This window comes from Tiliqua scincoides, chromosome 14, assembly GCF_035046505.1.
Source record: "Tiliqua scincoides isolate rTilSci1 chromosome 14, rTilSci1.hap2, whole genome shotgun sequence".
NCBI lineage: Eukaryota > Metazoa > Chordata > Lepidosauria > Squamata > Scincidae > Tiliqua > Tiliqua scincoides.
Genome location: NC_089834.1, coordinates 5,665,091 through 5,684,554, shown reverse-complemented (window position 1 = coordinate 5,684,554; position 19,464 = coordinate 5,665,091). Strand labels below are relative to the sequence as shown.

The 19,464-nt window shown below is 46.0% G+C and overlaps 1 protein-coding gene and 1 pseudogene across 16 annotated transcripts in view; both read right to left on the bottom strand.

The window, feature by feature from the left end:
- The window catches only part of FBRSL1 (fibrosin like 1), an 863,567-nt gene that overhangs the window by 77,944 nt on the left and 766,159 nt on the right, over positions 1-19,464 (bottom strand). The window lies entirely within an intron of this gene.
- LOC136634593 (5S ribosomal RNA) lies at positions 15,737-15,853 on the bottom strand (annotated as a pseudogene).

Here is a 19,464-nt window from a genome sequence, read left to right as displayed (position 1 = left end):
AGCTTGCAAGTCGCAAGCCACCACAGAGGCTGGATGCAGCCTCCATGCACCAGTGTGTGCTGGTGCAGCTTGCTCTAGAGGAGGCGCAAACACGCCTTATGGCACATTTGTGACCCTCCTAGCCTGGTGCAAGGGACTTGCGCCAGCCTTAGTCATTCTTAGGATTGCGCTTCACGGAAAGAACCAATGGGACCTCGGTGATGTTTCTCAAAAATGAGAAAGAACCAAATGCATTGCTTCTCTGTCCTGTTCCAGCTTTTAGCCAAAGGATGTTTTGTTCAGAGGGAGGGAGGGAGGGAGAAAAAGTTCTCCCTATGAAACAACCATGCTTTAATTTTCAAAGCAGGATCCTCCAAGTCCAATTTTTTATTATCTCCTTCCCTCGATGACTAGCGGGATTGACTCCCCTCTGCTTCATGAAAAACGAGAAACAAGACATCTAAATGTTCACAAGTAATTTGAAGACTACGCTCATGCCTGGGGCATTTATATGTTCAACAAGGAAAGAAACAAAACAGTCTCTTTTTAACACACTCAAAACCCGCATGCGCATGGACAAGCCCCCCGGGGTATGCCTCATTCTTGGTCTTCTCCCATGAATTCCAAAACAAGAATTTCTGTTGATATCAGAATCTTCTTTTTTCTTCTTTTATTGTTGCAAAGCCCAGGAAGGTTTTTTTTTAAAAGGAAAATTAATCAAATGCATAGGAAAGGTGGAAGAATTCCTTAAAGGAGATGGAGAAAAGGAAATTATTTGTTTGTGCAATTTTAATAAGCACCCAGGAAAGGAATTGTAGATGCTGAGCACATCAGCTCCTTTGGACGTGCTGTTCTGTTCCAGCGCTTAAGATCTGGGACTGCAGACCTGAGAGGTGCAAGCGAAGGAGGATAGAACAAGATAGCAAGTCCTTGCTTGCATATTTATGGTCAAGTTTGATTAATGGCTTGGCTCCCTGTGGGGCAATGTGGGACTCTGTGGTTCCCACCTTCTCCTGTGGAACCAGAAGCCTTGAGGCTTCTAAAAACGCTTTTATTGTGGTTTGTTTTTACGGCTTAAACAGAAGGGGGGAAAAAAGCAGGCACACACATCAAAGGTACCTCTCCTCACATCCCACACGATCCCAGGATGAAACACCTCAGTGCAATAAAGCAAACAGTTTAGCATTCGTGAATGCACTAATTATAATTCAAAATGAGGAGCAGCACCTGTAGGGCACAGCTGCAGCAAACCTGTTCAGCCACATGGATGTTCAAGACAGGACTACGTGCGTCTCCAAAGCAGGTCTAGCAACAGGAAGACGATGCAACAGTGAACAGAACCTTCTATTCAGAGAAGAGAAGCTCCTGCAGGATCTGGGTGAGAGGGCTCTCTTGCACACCCTGCTATCTTTAGAGGATGGGCTGGCCGTGACATGTGAGACAGTCTTTTTGGTGATGGCCCCTACCCTGTGGAACAACCTGCCACTTACTGTGTCCTAGCCCCCTCCCTGCCAACGTTTCAACAAGAGACTAAAGACCTGGCCTTTTCAGCAAACATTTTCCTGATTTCTTTGTTATCCTATCTGGTTTATTCTGTTGATGTTTTGTGGAGCTGTTTTTTGCTGTTACTTTTTTTTTTACATTTTTTAAAATGGAGTTTCATAAGCCCCCTTGAGGCCCCAAGTGGGAGAAAAGTGGGTCCAGATTTTTAAAAATCATAATTAATAATCATCACCATCATCTACTGGATGCCCTGGCAATAACACCAGTCGAATTACAGAAGACCTCCATAATTGGCACAGCGTCCATCCTTCGTTGGTACCTCATCTACACCTAGATGTCAGGCAGATGTCCTTGTGGATGAGGAATTACCAGCTGATACATGTTGTGGTTTTTGTGTGTGTACGATCATTATCAGCTGTGTTGTCATTTGGATGTGAATAAAATAAAAAATAATAATAATGTAGGCACCAGAAAGAAAAAAAGCTGCAACAATTCATCACATTGTTAGTGCGTGCAGCAAAATTGCACACAGTGGTTACAAAAACTGCCACAATAAAGTTACTGCTATGCTCCACTGGAATTTGTGCAATTTGTGTTATTGACGGAATAACATCAATAAAGAAATGGTGGGAGCCCATGCCTGAAAAGGTGGTAGAAAATGAGCAGGTCAAAATCTTTTGGGACTTCAAATCTAGATAGATAAAAAAACTGGAACAGAAATCATAAGAGCCCTACTGGATCAGGCCAAAGGCCCACCTAGCCCAGTGTCCTGTATCTCACAGTGTATCTCACCAGATGCTCAGGAAGTACACAAGACAACAAGAGACCTGCATCCTATTGCAACTCCCTTGCATCTGCCATTCAGAGATGGCCTGCTTCAGCAGCTTGGCACCTACTCACCATGGCTTGTAATCTGTGATGGACTTTTCCTCCAGAAATTTGTCCAATCCCCTTTCAAAGGCATCTAGGCCAGATGCCATCACCACATCTGGTGGCAAGGAGTTCCACAGACTAATTACATGCTAGGTAAAAAAAATTTTTTTTTGTCTGTCCTAACTCTCCCAATACTCAATTTTAGTGGATGTCCCCTGCATCTGGTGTTGTGTGAGAGGGGAAAGAACATTCCCCTATCTACTTTATCCATTCCCTGCATAGTTTTATATGTCTCAGTCATGTGCCTTAGGCACATTATTTCTAGACTGAAAAGTCCCAAACGCTGCAGCCTTTCCTCATAAGGGAGATGCCCCAACTGTAGTTGTGACAGAACTGTGTTTGAGAAAAAAAACAAGTGATGCTTATTGATGTGGAGATCATTGAATTGGTAATAAATAATTGGAAAAGATCATAAAATACAAAGATCTGGAAATTGAAATACAGTCCCTTTGGGGAAAGAAAACAACCAACACCCCTTTTGTCATTTGGTGCAGTCCTCAAGGCCCCAAGAAATGTCTGTCAATATAGGCATTGACAAGATAACAACTGAACAATTACAAAGAGCAGCACTACTAGGAACATTGAACATTATATGGTGAAATCACTTGGGTAGAGTTTGAACTACTGAACACCCAAAAGCTGTAGTCTGCAGCCCACCAAGGGAACTGATGTGCCTTCCTGCATTCAGCTCTCACATAGTCATCGTGGACAAAGTCATAAGGCCAACTGTAACCACCAAGCAAGAATCAATAAACGTGAGGCTGCAGCACAAATGCCCAATGTTATTTTAGGCAGCACCAACATAAACACTGGATTCAGGAGTTACAGCACTGAGTTAATCAATGCTGGTTCAGAAGCAATTCAAATTATTATGTTTGGCTTCGGACACTGTAATTCATGAACCTACAACACCAAATTCTATTAGGTCTGTCCCTGAGTTTAGACAGCAGGGCTAGAATATACCGCTCCCCCCTACCACTCATGAGATTCAGGATGCCTGCTAATTAGTCATGATTGATGGGGCTAGATAGGACACTGACTTCATTCATCTGCAAGCTATCAGCACACAATCTACCCTTTTTGCACAGGAGATCCCAAAACCTATAGAAACTACTTCATTCCTTTTTTAGAGGGCCTCATTCATTCCGCAGCCATCGTCGTTTCCACTTGCAAATATTAACGTTTACGTTTAAAAAATTAAAAACATACAGACCGCGGGCCAAGAGGAAATGTTAAAATCCAAGCTTATCACAATGTAACTAAACATTCAGAGACTGTTCTAATGTGACAAGTTTGTGTTGATATTGAAAAAGTCAAAAAAGGAAGCTTTATTTCTTCCCAGGAAGGCAGGCCAGCAAACAGACCTTGGAACGAGACCACATCTGTCTCCCCTTGCTTTCCACGCGGCCACGCTCCCTACGCAGGAGAAGCAAAAGCGTTCGCTTACTTTTCCAGAAGAGCTAGCCGGTCAAACTGGAGAGAATGAGAAGGGGCAGTCATTCCATGGCGGGTGGGAAACTCACCACATATCAAAGAAATTGGCAAGTGAAGCCAACAAGGGTTGGCCTTCAAGAATCACAATGGTGCCCACAAACTTGGAACCAATGCGCCACAGAACCCCCTGTGCCACAGATCACCTCCGGACATGACTGGAAGTGGCAGAAGCACGAGCTCCATAGATGCCAAGCTCGTGGATAACAAGGGCCAACTGTATTTTTAAGACATTGCCTTCAAGATGAATGCATGAATACTTCTGCACCAGGAGACTTTGCTTTCTGTTTCAAATCCTTGCCTGACCAGTTGGCAACCTTCAGTCTCGAAAGACTATGGTATCGCGCTCCCTTGCCTGACCACAACATTCTGAATGAAGGATAGATCAAGTAGCCTGCTTGAACTGGGTGTGCCTAGCCCCAAATGACCTCTTAGGCTCCAGCGAGAGGGGGGGGGCACTCAGGCTCTGATTAGATCATGCAACATATTGCTTGCACACACACACACACACACACACACACACACACACACACACACATTCTCTCTCCCACACACACACACTTTCATTAAATGCCACAATACCCAGGCTGGTCTTTAAGATCCTAGGAGACTCCCTGGTTTTTACTATCAGAGATTCAACAGGAATGTTTTTTGAGAAGATCCAGTAATATTATAGCACGGTGGTTCTCAAATTTTCAGCAAAGGGACCCTACATTTTATAATTTCAATCTGTCGGGACCCACTGGAAGTGATGTTATTAACCTAGAAATGATGTTATGGCTGGAAGTGACATCATCAGTTTAGGCCACGATCAGCCAAAGGTCTCATTATACAGCCTGCTTGTGCTGTTATTTCGCATGGCTTGGAATTCAAACATTCCAGCTCAGAAGTCAAAGCAGAAGGCAGGCTTGGATCCTTCCCCAACCACACAGCCCTCCCTCCTTTCCAGCATCCCATCTTCCCAGCTATTCAGGGCAAAGCACCACGTCTCTCTCCCACCAGGAGCCCATCTTGTCCAGACACTCTGTGCCCTGTCTTTTCAATGGCATCTGAGCTAGGTGCTACACAACTCGCCTGAAATTGGCTTGTGACCCACCTAGTGGGTCCTGACCCACAATTTGCAAAATGCTGTGACGGCACATCTGCATTCTGCGGTTTGAAAGAGAACTGCAATGAATTTCTAGAGATGTTGGATACGGCAGCTGTGTCCCGTTCCCCCCCCACCTCTGCTAATTCACACATCGGTTCAAATATCAATCACGTCATCTGCCCAACCAGCTATTGGCAATCAAAGACGGGGCAAAGGACTCTTCCTGTTTATGTCTAGCTTCAACTGCTACAGCGCTTAAGTTGACAGCATGGAAAGCCGTTGGGCCCCACAGTCAATACCGATCATTATTCTACATGGTAGTGGTGGGGGGGAGAGATTTGCAAACTTCCATTCAAAATGCCATTTAAAGGAATTTCCCAAAATTCCCTAAACACCATGGGCTATAACTGACCTCTTTGGGTGAACAGAAAATTCAGCTTCCATCAATACGCCCAAGGTTCATGGGTAGCAATCCTGATAATATATTCAATGTCCCACTAGTGCATTTGAAAGTGAAACAGTCATCTTTTGTTACTGTGGGCTTCTGCCTCTCACAAATGTGAACTAGATAAATAAATAAATATATCCTGGGCCTGATGAATAGAGTGGAGTCTTCCCTAATCTTATTCTCTCTCTTCCCACTCCTCCTGCAGGTCCTTTCTAAATCAGTGTGGATGTATAACATGCATTACAGAAGTCCCAAGAACCAGAAAAGGCAGAAAAGATGGCCTTGGACTTGACACTGTGTGGCTCCTTGCACATAATGCACTGCCTGCCCTCCCGTGCTCCTCTCTGAAACCCATCTGGGCACCCGGCAGAGAGTGCACATGTGCAATTAATTACTGTAAAATTAAACAGGATTGTCTTTTTCCTCTTGCTCTCCCTCTCCCACAAAGCCCTTCCTGAAATCCCTCCAAGGCGTGTATATTTTATTTGAGTCACTGGAGTCTACGCAGCACAGGCAGGACATTCACAGAAGTCAAGAAAGGGGAGGGCGCACCGGCACAATGGCCCCCTTAAGTGTGCCGGCTCCCCCCTCTGCCCCGCACAAACCTTCCGTTGCTCTAATGAAGGTTTGGTGTCTGTCCATGAAAAACAAACATCAATCAGGCAACAGGCTGTTCCTCCCCCCCCTTCCTGGTCTGAAATAACAGTCATTCCCCTGCTGGGCTGGGAACACCACTTCCCGGTCCAGCGCACATAGGGAATAATAACAGGGGGGCAGGAGGAGGGATGAAATCTCGCTCCGAGGTGCCAGAATACACAGTGTGCTGAGCGTTCCAGAGCCAGAGAAAACTTTGGAACACAACAGCTTTTGATTCCCCTCGTCCCATTGGGCACGTTAATTATTTAATAGCCGGCTTGTGAGTTTTCGGTGGTGGTGGTGGTGGGGGAACAGACACACACTCTCTCTCTCTCACACACACAGAGCTGTGCCATTTCCTTGTGTGCAGACTGTACATCCCTATTTCTAAAAATTGAGCTTTTTATTTGCCCCTCCAGAACTTGAGAGAATGCCATAGAAACACTGGTCTCCCATATAGTGCCCATAAAGTTAGCAGGAAAGTGAAAATCATAAGAAGAACCCTGCTGGATCAGGCCATAGGCCCATCTAGTCCAGCTTCCTGTATCTCACAGTGGCCCACCAGATGCCTCAGGGAGCACTCAAGACAACAAGACACCTGCATCCTGGTGCCCTCCCTTGCACCTGGCATTCAGAGGTAGCCTACTTCTAAAACCAGGACGCTGCACAAATCCATCATGGCTTGCAACTTATGATCTAGAAATCTCCCCAACCCCTTTTTAAAAGAATCTAAATCACACACCATCATCACATCCTATGGCAAGGAGTTCCACAGACTAATCACACGTTGGATAAAGAAATTTTAACTCTCCCTACACTCTATGTGAATGAATGGTCCACTAAATCCAACAAAGATTGGACCTCCTCATGAACACTTCCATGAAGTCTGGTGGCATGTCCCACCACTATGTTTCTAAAACAGTGCAACCCTCAGAGGGAAGCCCTACTGACTTTAATGGAACTTACTCCTTGATCAATGTGCACAGGATTACAGAGTTAACAGAAATTCCTCTACCAGACATGTATTTATTTTCACATTGCCCTTCCTCCAAAGAGCTCAGGGTGGAAGGGATTTTCCAGGTCAACTCTCAAACCACTACACCATCCTGGCTCTCCAGAATATTATATTTAGATCTAATGCATGCACAAGGAGAACATACCACATTGCTCACTGTAGCTCAGCAGTCCCAGGAAGGACTGGGAAAGACCCTTGTCTGAAATCTTGGAGCATAGCTGCCAGTCTGTGCATGAACAAGGCAAACCAACGCTCTGACTCAGTAGGAAGCAACTCCCTACGTACCGCACTTTTTCTCTGCCAAGCAGCATCCCAGAATATGGAACATGACATGACTCCTGGCATGGCCTGACTGTGGAATCCGCAACCTTGCTGGCAACGCGAGCATTTTTGTGGGTGATCCTCAGTCCCTGCCAATCAACGCTTCTGAGAAACCAAATCTGACTGGTCTTGTTTACGGAGAAAGACCCAGAATACGCCTGTGTGTGTAGACATAAACTAAAATCACTCGCCTCGGCCTCCTGCCTGCCCTCTAATGCTGTTTGATGGGGAACCCCTCCAAAAAACGCCAACACCCTGTTCTGTTTGTTTAACATTAACACGCTGTGATTGGAAGCCTGGCAGTTACACACGAAGAAGGCAGCCCTGCCAGCGGCAGCAGCAGACGCGGACTCAGCGAGCCGCTGTTCTCTGCTGGGATACCTGGGTGGCACGTTTAGCATAGGACCACAGGAAATGGGGGGGTGAGTGGGGGGTGGCAAAACATTTCCTTGGCTTGCCGCAGACACAGATCAGAATCCAACATTCTGAGAAAGGAGGGCTGATCCACATGCTTTTGCAAAGGCAGCCATCTATCTGCTGAGTCTGGAAGCAGATGGTGCTGCCAAGAGACAAATCTGTTTCCTGCTAATGCACAAAATGGCCATGATTCAATCAATGAGAGCCACGTAGGCCAGCAAGGCTCTCCCCGTGTTGGCAAGGGCAGAGAAAAGTGCTCTGTGCATCTGCGGAGAACCATCTGTATGCCCTGTGTGAGTTGTAACCCCTGCCCTGAGCTCCAATTCCAACCGTGAGGAGTGGGGAATGGTCGGCTCACAGAGGCCACAGACCTCAGCCCCAGCCTGTCGGCTGAGCCTGCCAGCCAGAGTGGCACAGCACCTGCATTGCATGCAGAAAGTTCCAAATTCAATCCTTGGCATCTCCAAGCAAGGCTGAAATAGACCCTTGTCTGGATTCCACTGAGATGCGTAAGAGGCAGCTGCATATATTCTATAAGCCAGTACACTTTGATCTAGTGCTGAGGACGGGAACCTGGGGCTCTCTGAGCCTCAGCAATGGCCACAAGCGAGCAGCAGGCAAGACTCCATGTCAGACGGTTGCCCCTTTAATATACATCTGCTCTCCAGGAAGGGAGGTGGAGCCTGGGAGTGGCGGTCTGGGTCCTGAAGACCTCATTCCTCCCCTAGCCCTGCTCAAAGGTCTCCCACCCAGCCAGCATCTGCTTGGGGGACAGATCAGGACCCAGTGTGAATGCAGGAAGGTCTGAGCTCCAAACACATGCTGTTCAGATGGTGGGTGCACCAGCAAGTGTTAACATACTACTTTCCAAAAGCGTCTGCCTGCAGTTCTAGACATGGGTTGAAACATATGATGTGGGACCACATTTTTGCTACCAAAGCTGTGCACAAATAAAATTAGCGCATGCCAGAGGGTGTCCACTGCCCAGTTAAGTTGTCCCAGCCAGATACAGCCGTACCTCGACTTTCATCCACTTGACTCTCATCGTTTTGCATTTTCAGCCGTTTTCAATTATAAAAACACTTCAAATTTTATGCATGCGCTTTCCTCTTTTTTTCCAATTTCATCCAACATTCCACAACATTCATATGCTTATTTTTCTTTCATTTCTTTTTGAGTTTTGCACACATTGCAGGTGTTATATAGTTAGCTGTTTACGGTTTTCACTGGCCATAATAAACCTGCAAGCTCCATAAGGCTCTGCTTTGACAATCATCTGTTTTGGACTGGCATCCATGCTCTGGTCCCTAACCGGATGAAAGTGCAAGGTATGACTGTATCACTGATGGTGCCCAGCTGGGAAAACTAACCAGAAACTGGGCAGCTGGCAAACAAGAACCCAGCCAAGTTGGCAGACAAGATAGTCCTACTCACTGCTGCTGCTGTAGCTGTGAGTAGTGATGTTTAGAAGATTGGTGTCTATGCCAGGGGCAACTGATATGTGGGATTCTTGCATAACTGGAGAGGATGACGGTTTTTTGCCCTGGGTCCCCCAAAAGCTGGTGTCATGACTGCCGTCTCTCTCCTGCACACATGCACAGCTATTCACTGTTAAGAGTTAAACGGCTACTTGGTGTTCACTCTTAAGTGAGGACAAGCCCTGAACTTCAATTATTGTTATTCCTCTTAAGAACAGACACCCTGCTTGGCTCTTCCCCTTTAAGAACATAAGAACATAAGAACAGCCCCACTGGATCAGGCCATAGGCCCATCTAGTCCAGCTTCCTGTATCTCACAGCGGCCCACCAAAAGCCCCAGGGAGCACACCAGATAGAAACACACCAGAAAGATTACCTTTGCCCCAAAGGTAATGTGGCACAATACAATTACCGGATTTAAAAAATACTAACTTGAAAAGAGCATTACCCACACAAAGCAAATTATAACGTGCTTTTGATAGTGTGACAAAGTCAACACAAAACCGAAGAGATAAAGCGAACTGTTTAAAGGAATTCTTGGGGATCTCAGAACATTCTGCTGGCTTCCCAGGGACTGAGAGACAAGACCTTGTGAAGTTATTGCTGGTGGTTATCTAACTCCTGTGTAGCCGACCGAGTTCTAACTCCCCCAAATTTACTTCTCTGGAAATCAACACATTTTCCATTCTTGCCTTTATACCAGCGAGAAACAGATTAAAACCCATTTCTGCCCAGCCCACAGGTGTACACATTTGTTCCCTGTTGCGTATATGCAACGTTGGACAGAAATGACTTAAACTGTAAAAAACAAAAGGGATCAGCAGAACCAAAAATGCTCACCTCATACTCTAAGGTCCCTAGAAAAAGGTTTCTTGGAGAAGGCAGAACACCGCTGTCAATCGCAGGAAGAGATAGAACGAGAAGCCCTGGCAGCACCCAGGGCAGTGACGTCAAGTGACACTGTGACATCAGTTCTGGGTTCTCCCTGGAGAAGGGGGTTCCTTCTCCTGTGGAGGCTCCCCTTTGAAGGTACAGGGGCATGAAACTGCCACAGCGAGTGCCCTCTTCTCCAGGACAACCACACTTAGCGCACGCAAGGCAGTAACTTCCGGATTCTCCCAGGAGGAGGTGCTGGCAGCTTTGCGTCCCCAGGGCAGTTGCCCCTCAGGTTCCGCCCCAGTTACACCTCTGACTGCAGGAGTGGGGCAGAGAATTCAACAATTGCTTGGGAAGGAGGGGCTTCTATCCAAATTGCCTTGGGATTCGTTGTGTAGTTACACAATGACCTGTATCATTTGTCAGCTTTATCATGCGCATTGGAGGCAGGTCATTCCATGTCAAGTAACCCAGTAATTCATGTGCTGTAACAGTGCATATGGAACTCATACCATTTAGAGCAGTGGTTCCCAAGCTTTACAAGCCTGTGGACCACTGAGGCAAAAATTGGAATCTTCATGGACCACATGTGACTGTGTGTGTGTATGGGGGGGGGGGGGTTGTCTGGTCTCCACCCTCTCGGGCGGTACATTTCCCAAGTACTCCTCCACAGACTGTCTGAGAGAACGGACTGCCCACAGTCACAGCTGACATTTTAGCGGCTGTGGCTGGTCTGTTCTCCACCCTCTTTGGTGGTCTGCAAGAGATTGCTTGCTCAGTGAGACACTGGAAGTGATCAGGGGGTGTTTTTTTCCCCCTCCAGAGACCTCACAGAACACTTCTCAGAGTCTCACGGACCACAGATTGGGAACCAGTGGTTTAGAGTGACTTCCATGTGGTACGACATCATTTTTCCTCCAGAATGGTCACGCAATAGTGAGGGAGATGCTGTTTCTACAGAGAGCTGTTTCTATAGATTTCTCTATGGCTGTCAAAGCACAGGTGAGACGATGAGGTTGACCTCCCTCCAGAAGAGCAATGACCACTTCCTTCAGGGGGAAAAAAAAAAATCTGAGCACAGCATAGGACAGAGAACTGAAAGAGAGAAAGGGGGAAAAAGACAGAAAAATAGTTCTTTGAAATTGCAGCACATGCCAACATCCCACATCTGAAAATATGGTTGAGAAAGTAGCAAACACACTGGTGATCCACCTCTCTTACCCACACCTCAAATGCAAATTGTAAATGTATCATTAGTCAGGTGTTTAGGCTCCATTACTACACAAGGGGATGGTGTGGCATGCTTGTTTTAGTGCACTGCTATATTACACACACACACAGTTGGACCTTCCATTTCCGGCACCTCCCCCCCCCCCCGGGGGCAGATAATTGAATCTGTGGGTGGGTGTCGGGCATCACCTGCATCCAGGAGGTGGTTTGAGGCCTGGTTTTGTGAAAACCAGAAGTGTGTTTCATTCAACTACAGAATTGTGTGGGGCAGGCAGATCGCACTGGAGGCTCTTGCACAGTGCCCCTTGGGAGCTAAGGCAGTGATGGGCAAGTGTTTCATTTCGTTCACAGGTTTCTGTCATTCAACACCTACATAAAACCACTACTAGAGGTTATCTATGGTGTGAGTTGTCGCCGATACATGAGGGGCACCCATTTTGTGGCCTTCCCTAGGTGGAGAAGCTGTGGACATGTTGAATCATCTAGAGTCAGGGAAGGCCTGATGAGAGCTGACAAGCTGAAAATCATTCCAGGCAAATCATTCTTATTTATTCAAGATAAATAAATAAATTCTGGAGTAATGTGGAATGCAGCCACAGTGAGGCCGCAATCATGCTCCTCCAGTAACATGATTCATACCCAAGACATGCTCTGAAACGGTGTCAGCTGATTTTACCTCCTGTTTGTTTGGATAATGGCCGTCCTTCTCCAACAGAATCTTGCCCCCTAAAAGCATCCCCTAATCAGTGCTGCAAAACATTAGGCAGAGGGATGGTCAAAGAAACAGAGGGGCTGATGCTCACAGAGTGTGCATGCCTGTTTGTCCCTGTGCATGCATGAGTGTGCATTTCTAGAATGAATTAGATGGAGAAATGAAATTGCAGGAGCTGTCAGGGCATGAAGGATGCCCCCACGATTCAGCCTCATTCACTCTGGGTAGGACAGGAAGGCTGCTGTGAGCAATATAGGGATTTACACATCTCAAAATGAAGCTAATATAAAAATCAATTACTGAAACATAGCACATGTCAACCCTGGGATTGCTGTGGAGAATGAACTATTACTGCTCACCGCACAGATTGATCAGCAGAGGACGCTTCTTGGTCATCAACTGCACGCCCCATGATTCCCAGATTTGGGGGGGGGGGGTTGGAAGGGAGGGAGGAGAAAAGGGACTGTACATCAGCGTGTTAATAGCATTCGCTCTGCTCAGGCTGACCCTGCTGCCTGGAGAAGGGAGGAAGAGGAAATCACTGATTCGCACAGAATTGCAGACAGCACAAGAACGCAAAAGGGAAACCAGGCTCATTTGCAATTAAAGAGCTTCTGTGGTCTCATTGATCACTTCCATTGACTGAAGAGAAGGAAACACAAGATGACCCAGGGTGGTCAGCTCCAGGCCCCCCTCTTTTTACCCAGGCACCCCTTAAAGCCTCTCCCCACTGACTTGTCAAATTACTTGTCAATTGCTGGTCTGGCCTCAATTATGCCAGTGACCCACACCAAGCGTGGGGTTACCCTGCCAGCCTGCAAGAATCCCCAATGGGCTATTACACAACTCAAGACAGATTAATATTGATAACTTGTCAAATTGCTTCTCAAAAGTAAGCGCCTGGGGCACGGCCGCGGGAGTGCAAGTGGGGGAAAAGGAGAATCAGGGGGTTGTTTTCCTTTTTAGGGTTACAAAAACACGAGCGCTCAAATACACAACAGAGCCAAACAGACAATTGATGTTTCACTGGGGGCTTTGTGGATGGATCTTGAGCAGGCAACATGTTTGCTACTGAAGGATGAAACAGAGGAACCTCAACTTAATTGGCTTCCTTCATTGCTCAGTAACATCAACTGCATCTCCTGAGTGCAACAAACTACAGATGAGAACTGAACCTGACGAATCACATGATTTTAGCAAGGAAAAGGGCTGAAAGGATCCAAAGGAGAGACCAAGATCACAAAAATATACCTGGGAGGGGGCACCACACTAATGATAGAAAGGTAGAATATACTCTTTGGGATAGGAAACCACTTTATGCCTTTCTTTTGTAAGCCACTTTGAGAACTTTGTGTTTCAAAATGGTATATAGACTTAAATAATTCATAGAATATATAAATAAATACAAATTACTATCTGCAGATCTGGTTGTTGCCTCCATCCCTGCCTAATGGATAAGAACATAAGAACAGCCCCACTGATCAGGCCATAGGCTCATCTAGTCCAGCTTCCTGTATGTCACAGCAGCCCACCAAATGCCCCAGGGAGCACACCAGATAACAAGAGAGCTGCGTCCTAGAGCCCTCCCTTGACTCTGACAGACCATTTCTAAAATCAGGAGGTTGCACATACACATCATGGCTTGTAACCCTCCAGATGAGTTTTCTGGAGGGTTTTTGTGATGGGTTTTCGTGATGGGTTTTTGTGATGGGTTTCCCCTCCAGAAACCTGTCCAATCCCCTTTTAAAGGCGTCCAGGCCAGATGCCGTCACCACATCCTGTGGCAAGGAGTTCCACAGACCAACCACACACTGAGTAAAGAAATATTTTCTTTTGTCTGTTTGGGGACACAAAGCAATATAAAGTAATACTGGGTAAGACTGGTTGGTGACTGTGCCAGTTTCGCACCTTCTCCCCCACAATGATCCAGACTCTGACCAATACAGCAATACCTCAACTTTCATCTCTTTGCTCTTTCAGCCATTTTCAATTATAACCACATTTCAAATTTCGTCCACTTTCCTGCTTTCCTCTTTCGTCTGATCTCATTCAACCTTCCATGATGTTCGTTGATGTTCTTATGTTTGTTTTATTTTATTTCGCTTTAGTTAGGTTTTGCATGCATTCACATGTGTTATATAGTTAGGGTGCAATCTTAACCCCTTAGGTCAGTGCTTTCCAGCACTTTCCAGTGCTTTCCAGCACTGACATAAGGGCAATGCAGCTCCGAGGTAAGGGAACAAACATTCCCTTACTTTGAGGAGGTCTCCATGAGTGACACCCAACTGCAGGACGCTGCACATGTCCCATTGGCACCGCTATGCCACTGCTGGAAAGCACTGATAGGATTGCACCCTTAGGTGCTTTCCAGCACTGACATAAGGGCAATGCAGCTCTGAGATAAAGGAACAAACATTCCCTTACTTTGAGGAGGCCTCCATGAGTGACACCCATGAGCACTGACATAAGGGATTGCACCCTTAGGTGCTTTCCAGCACTATAAGAGCAATGCAGCTCTGAGATAAGGGAACAAACATTCCCTTACTTTGAGGAGGCCTCTGTGAGTGCCACCCAACTGCAGGATGCAGCACACATCCCACTGGCACAGCTATGCCAGTGCTGGAAAGCACTGACATAAGGGGTTAGGATTGCGCCCTTAGTTATTTATGTCTTTTGCGATCCAAAATAAATGTGCAAGCTACATAAGGCTCTGAAAAAATTCAACCATTTTTTACTTTCATCCATGCTCTGGTTCCTAACCAGATGAAAGCGCAAGGTGTGGCTGTATATGAGGGTGATACAGGTCTTCAGCCTTGACAATAAAGTTGCAATCTATTCATGAGCCACCAAAGAGATGCTACGGCACAAAAGGCTAATGCCATTAAACGTGACAGTCTCTCTACATCATGGGAAATATCAGGCTGTTGAGTTCCAGGGCACAGTCCAGCACAATGGGCTGCCTGTAGTACTGAAGGTTCAGGAGTCAGCGCAGTCAGGTGGACCTGCAAAGAGGCAGGACCACTCTGTATCCTGGGTAACTGTGTCTCAGTCAAATACAACCCAGTGTTGGACATTTTCATCTTTTTGTGTCCTGGACATTTGTACAGACAAACTAATAAATCGGTTGGTCCCCCTGATCCATAGATTAAGGACCCATGGATTTGACTGACTGTGAGTACCAATCCATGTCTGGAGGACCTCATCAAACCTCCCAGATGTGACCAGAAGTGCCTTCTGGTTGTGCCTGAGAGGTGTTCTGAGGAGTAGCGTGGACATGCATGCCCCCCCTGGACCTCAGAAGGCCTCCCAGAGGCTTCTGAGAGGCACTTCTGGTTTGGTGAAGAACCCGAAGAGCCTCTCAGAAGCCTCGGGGGCGGGGGCCTTCTGACGTACATGGAGGCCTCACATGGCTTACCTGTGCCTCAGAACAACTCTGGATGTTTGCATCTAGGAGTATTTGGAACCCCCCAACATGGATCTCAGTATCTGCTGGTTCAGTATCCAGGGAGAGGGGGTTTGGGAACAGATCCCCCATGGATATTGAGGGCCAACCTGTATATAGTTTTATATTGGTTGGCAACCTTCAGTCTCGAAAGACTATGGTAGAAGCCTACAGCACCCGGTATTCCCAGGCGGTCTCCCATCCAAGTACTAACCAGGCCTGACCCTGCTTAGCTTCCGAGATCAGATGAGATCAGGCATGTGCAGGGTAACAGCTGCTGTTTTATATTAGATGTACTTTTTTATTTTCAAAATGCAAAAGAAGGGTTAGGGTTAGGACTGGGATAAGAGGCTTACGGTATATAACATAGGGTTTGTTGCCTAGTTATAGTGAGATTTAAATGACCAGGACACATTTAAAAACCCCAAATGCAGATGTCCAGGGATGACAGTGACTGGGACACATTAAACCAGTACACAAGTGTCCAGGACAGAAATACCCTAGTACCCTCAGCCAATCCTGAACCAGACCAACAGCTGCTACCATCTCTGAGAAGCAGGATTAACCCAGCCATGCTGAATTTGCGTATGTGTTCATTTTTAGAGACTGTGGTTTATGAGGGATGTTGGCAAATAGGGGTGGGTCCCGAGAAGTGCTGCAAGGAAAGTAAGAGATCTCAAAACCAAATCTTATAAGGAAAGACTGGAGGAGCAGGATTCAGCCTAGAGAAATGACAATTTACATTACGATGACAGATTTTACACATTTAAAAGAGCCCTAGGAAGAAACGAGAAAATATTCATGCCTCCGATCTGCTTCTGATAGGACTGGAGGCAATGAGTTTGCATTAGAGCAGGGGTGTCAGACTTGTTTCATACAGAGGGCCGAATAGTATTCATGATGCCTGCTGAGGGCTGAATATGATGTCATTAAGCAGGAAGTAAAGTCATTAAGCAGATCATGACCAGAAGAAATACACACTTTTTTTTTCTCTTTTAGGAACTCATTAGTTGCATATTACAGAAGAAAAAATATGCAAATCTTGATCATATTTTCAAGATATGTGAGAGCCTAATTTCCATGTGGGTTGCCCTTTCAGCAGTGACACCTCACCATAGCTCAGCAGCCGAGAGCAGCTGATGGTGGTGGGGGAAGAGTGCGAGGGCTGAATAAAGAGCTTTTGGGGGCCGCATCCAGCCCCCAGGCCTTGTGTTCAAGGATGACAGATATAGAGTGAACATATGTAGAGTAAGGTCTGGTAAGGTCTTCCTAATGATTTGACAAACATTTCCAGTGGAACATGTCAAGGGAAGCAGTGGAATCTTTTTCTATAGAGAATTTCAAGGAAAGGCTGATGCTTTTCATTTTAGCCACCCTAATAGCCAAGACAAACTATTAACAACTCTTTAAATTAGGGGTTTGCAGCTGGCAAAGCCCAGGCCAAGCCTGGGGGAGCGTTGCTTGGCCGTTCCTGTTTCTGCCCAAGGTGCAAAGGGGATTGAGGTGGGAAGGAGTAGAAGTGGTGGCTAAGGGCCTTGGAAGTGGGGCGTATTTAGAGTTGCCAAATCAGACTGAAGTGGACTCTCCAACGTGATGTATCGCTGGAAATTCCTGAATGTCCTCTTAAAATCTCTTTGGGTGATCTATTGATGCAGATTCCTGGAGACCCCATGGAGAACCGCAGATAACCTGATCTGTGGATATCAGATCAATGGATACAGGGGCGACGGACAGATGCCTGTACTTGAAAGTGTAAAGAGCCCATGGCTTTTACATGGCTTTACATGGCTCTTTACATGGCTGGAGAGTGCCCAAACACTGTCATAGAAACCATTCTTAATGGAAACAGTTAATTTGCCACCCTAGGCGCAAGGAGGTGCACACGGCTTCTCTCAACTCCAAAAATGCGGCCCCAGCTTGGATGCTTTAAATTAATTTCAACTGAAACAGAAAACATTTAACTTGATTCTGTAAACCAAAGGCAAAAAAAAAAAAAAAAAAAAAAAGAATCAACAAGAAGTAATTTGAGGCTGTTTTTAGGCTTGCACCACCCCAGGGTATACGTGTTTCACTCCAAACTTGGGAGGGATACAGCGGACTTGGCCAGGGGCAAATGTTTATTGAGCCAAGAGAGAGAGGGAAAAGGTAAACAAGCAGCCGAATGGGATGGACTGTTAATTTGATTTGACTGTTTAAAAAAAAAAATCCTTTTAGCTGAAGTTAATGTAAATTGTTATTAACAGAAGGTGGAGATTATTTATTAAAATGCCTTTGCCCCAACCTGATCGCCTCCTTTAATTGACTTTCACACAAACTGAAAATAAAACTCTCCTGCTGAGACAGGACAGGGTTTGCCTGTTCTTTTTTCCTGCCAGTTGCAGGCCCCCCTTTCCCCCTCCCACAAACCAACATATACTTTTATAATTAAAGGGAACAAATCATTCTTCCTACAATATTCCCACAAGAAAAAAAATTATTTATTTATTTTGTTTCCCTGCCCCCTTTCTTCTCTTTAAGGCCTTCCTTCTCTCTGGAAAACAGAATGGGTCCTCAGTTAAAATGTAAAAAATTTTAAGGGAACAAACCAATTCTACCCTACCCAGGAATGGCAGTCGCTCACAGACATTTATGCCACCCTAGACAATTTGAGGAGGCGCGCACGGCTTTCTCCTCTCCAAAAACCCGGCCCCGGCTTGGAGGCTTTAAATCAAAAAGCAATTTCAGTCTGTAATGCTCAAATAAATAATTAAGCGCCTTCTATCTCCCACTCTATTGCTTCTATTTATTCTAACCCTGGCGACAGGAGTGTAGCCGGGAACCCCAATAACCTTAAAACAACAGACCGCCACCCACCAGAGAGTTTGAAAATGTTTACAACTCAACTTTTCACCCCAATACTGCAAGGGAACCTTGCATGCTCGTGTAGCTGCGGGGATGGCAAAATTCAGTCCCGGAGAAGTCCAATATTGCCTCTTGCCGTAGACAATACTAGATTGGGGTTGATATTAAAGCTATAAATTGTTCCTCTCCATCAGCTGCCCTCCTGATGACATTCCTTCCTCATGGATGTTGAGCTTTACTGACATGAGACAAACAGCACTGATTGAAAACCGACCTCGCTGGATGACTGTGAATTTTCCATTGGGCCATCCTAATATTGAGTGGAATGAGTTGTGGGGGGGGGGGGAGAATGAATGGGGCCAGGTAGTGGTTCTCAAACATTTAGCACCAGGACGCACTTTTTAGAATGAGAATCTGTCAGGACCCACTGGAAGTGATGTCATGACCAGAAGTGACATCAACAAGCAGGAAAATTTTTCACAATTCTAGGCTGCAATCCTACCCACACTTACCCAGGAGTAAGTCCCATTTACTATCTGTTAAATAATATACATAGTAGCTTGTTAAAAGAACAGGTCTGTTTCATTTCCCCAAATGCAGTCACACACCATGGTAGTCTAATATATTAAAAATAAAATAATGAAATAAATGGGGACCCACCTGAAATTGGCTCGCAACCCACTTTTGAGTGTTTTGAGTCAAACACAGTGTTTGAGAAACACTGGGGTCAGGAATTTCCACATGCAGGGTGGTCTGGGGAACAGTGCTAGACCAGCAGCTTCTCCCTAGAGCAGTCATTTTTGGGGAGAAGGACCCTCTAGATCAGCAATTTTCAACTGTGTGCCACGACCGTGCGCCACGAAAGGTCCACAGGTGTGCCACGGGACTTTGGAGCACAGAAGTTGAACATTGCTGAAAAACTCTTCTGGGTTCTGTGGCTCTGCTTCTAGGGCAACTGTCTATTTGATAGCAGGGGTATAAAACTCATTTCACACAGAGGGCCACATAGCATTCATGATGCCTGCTGAGGGCTGGAAATGATGTCATTAGGC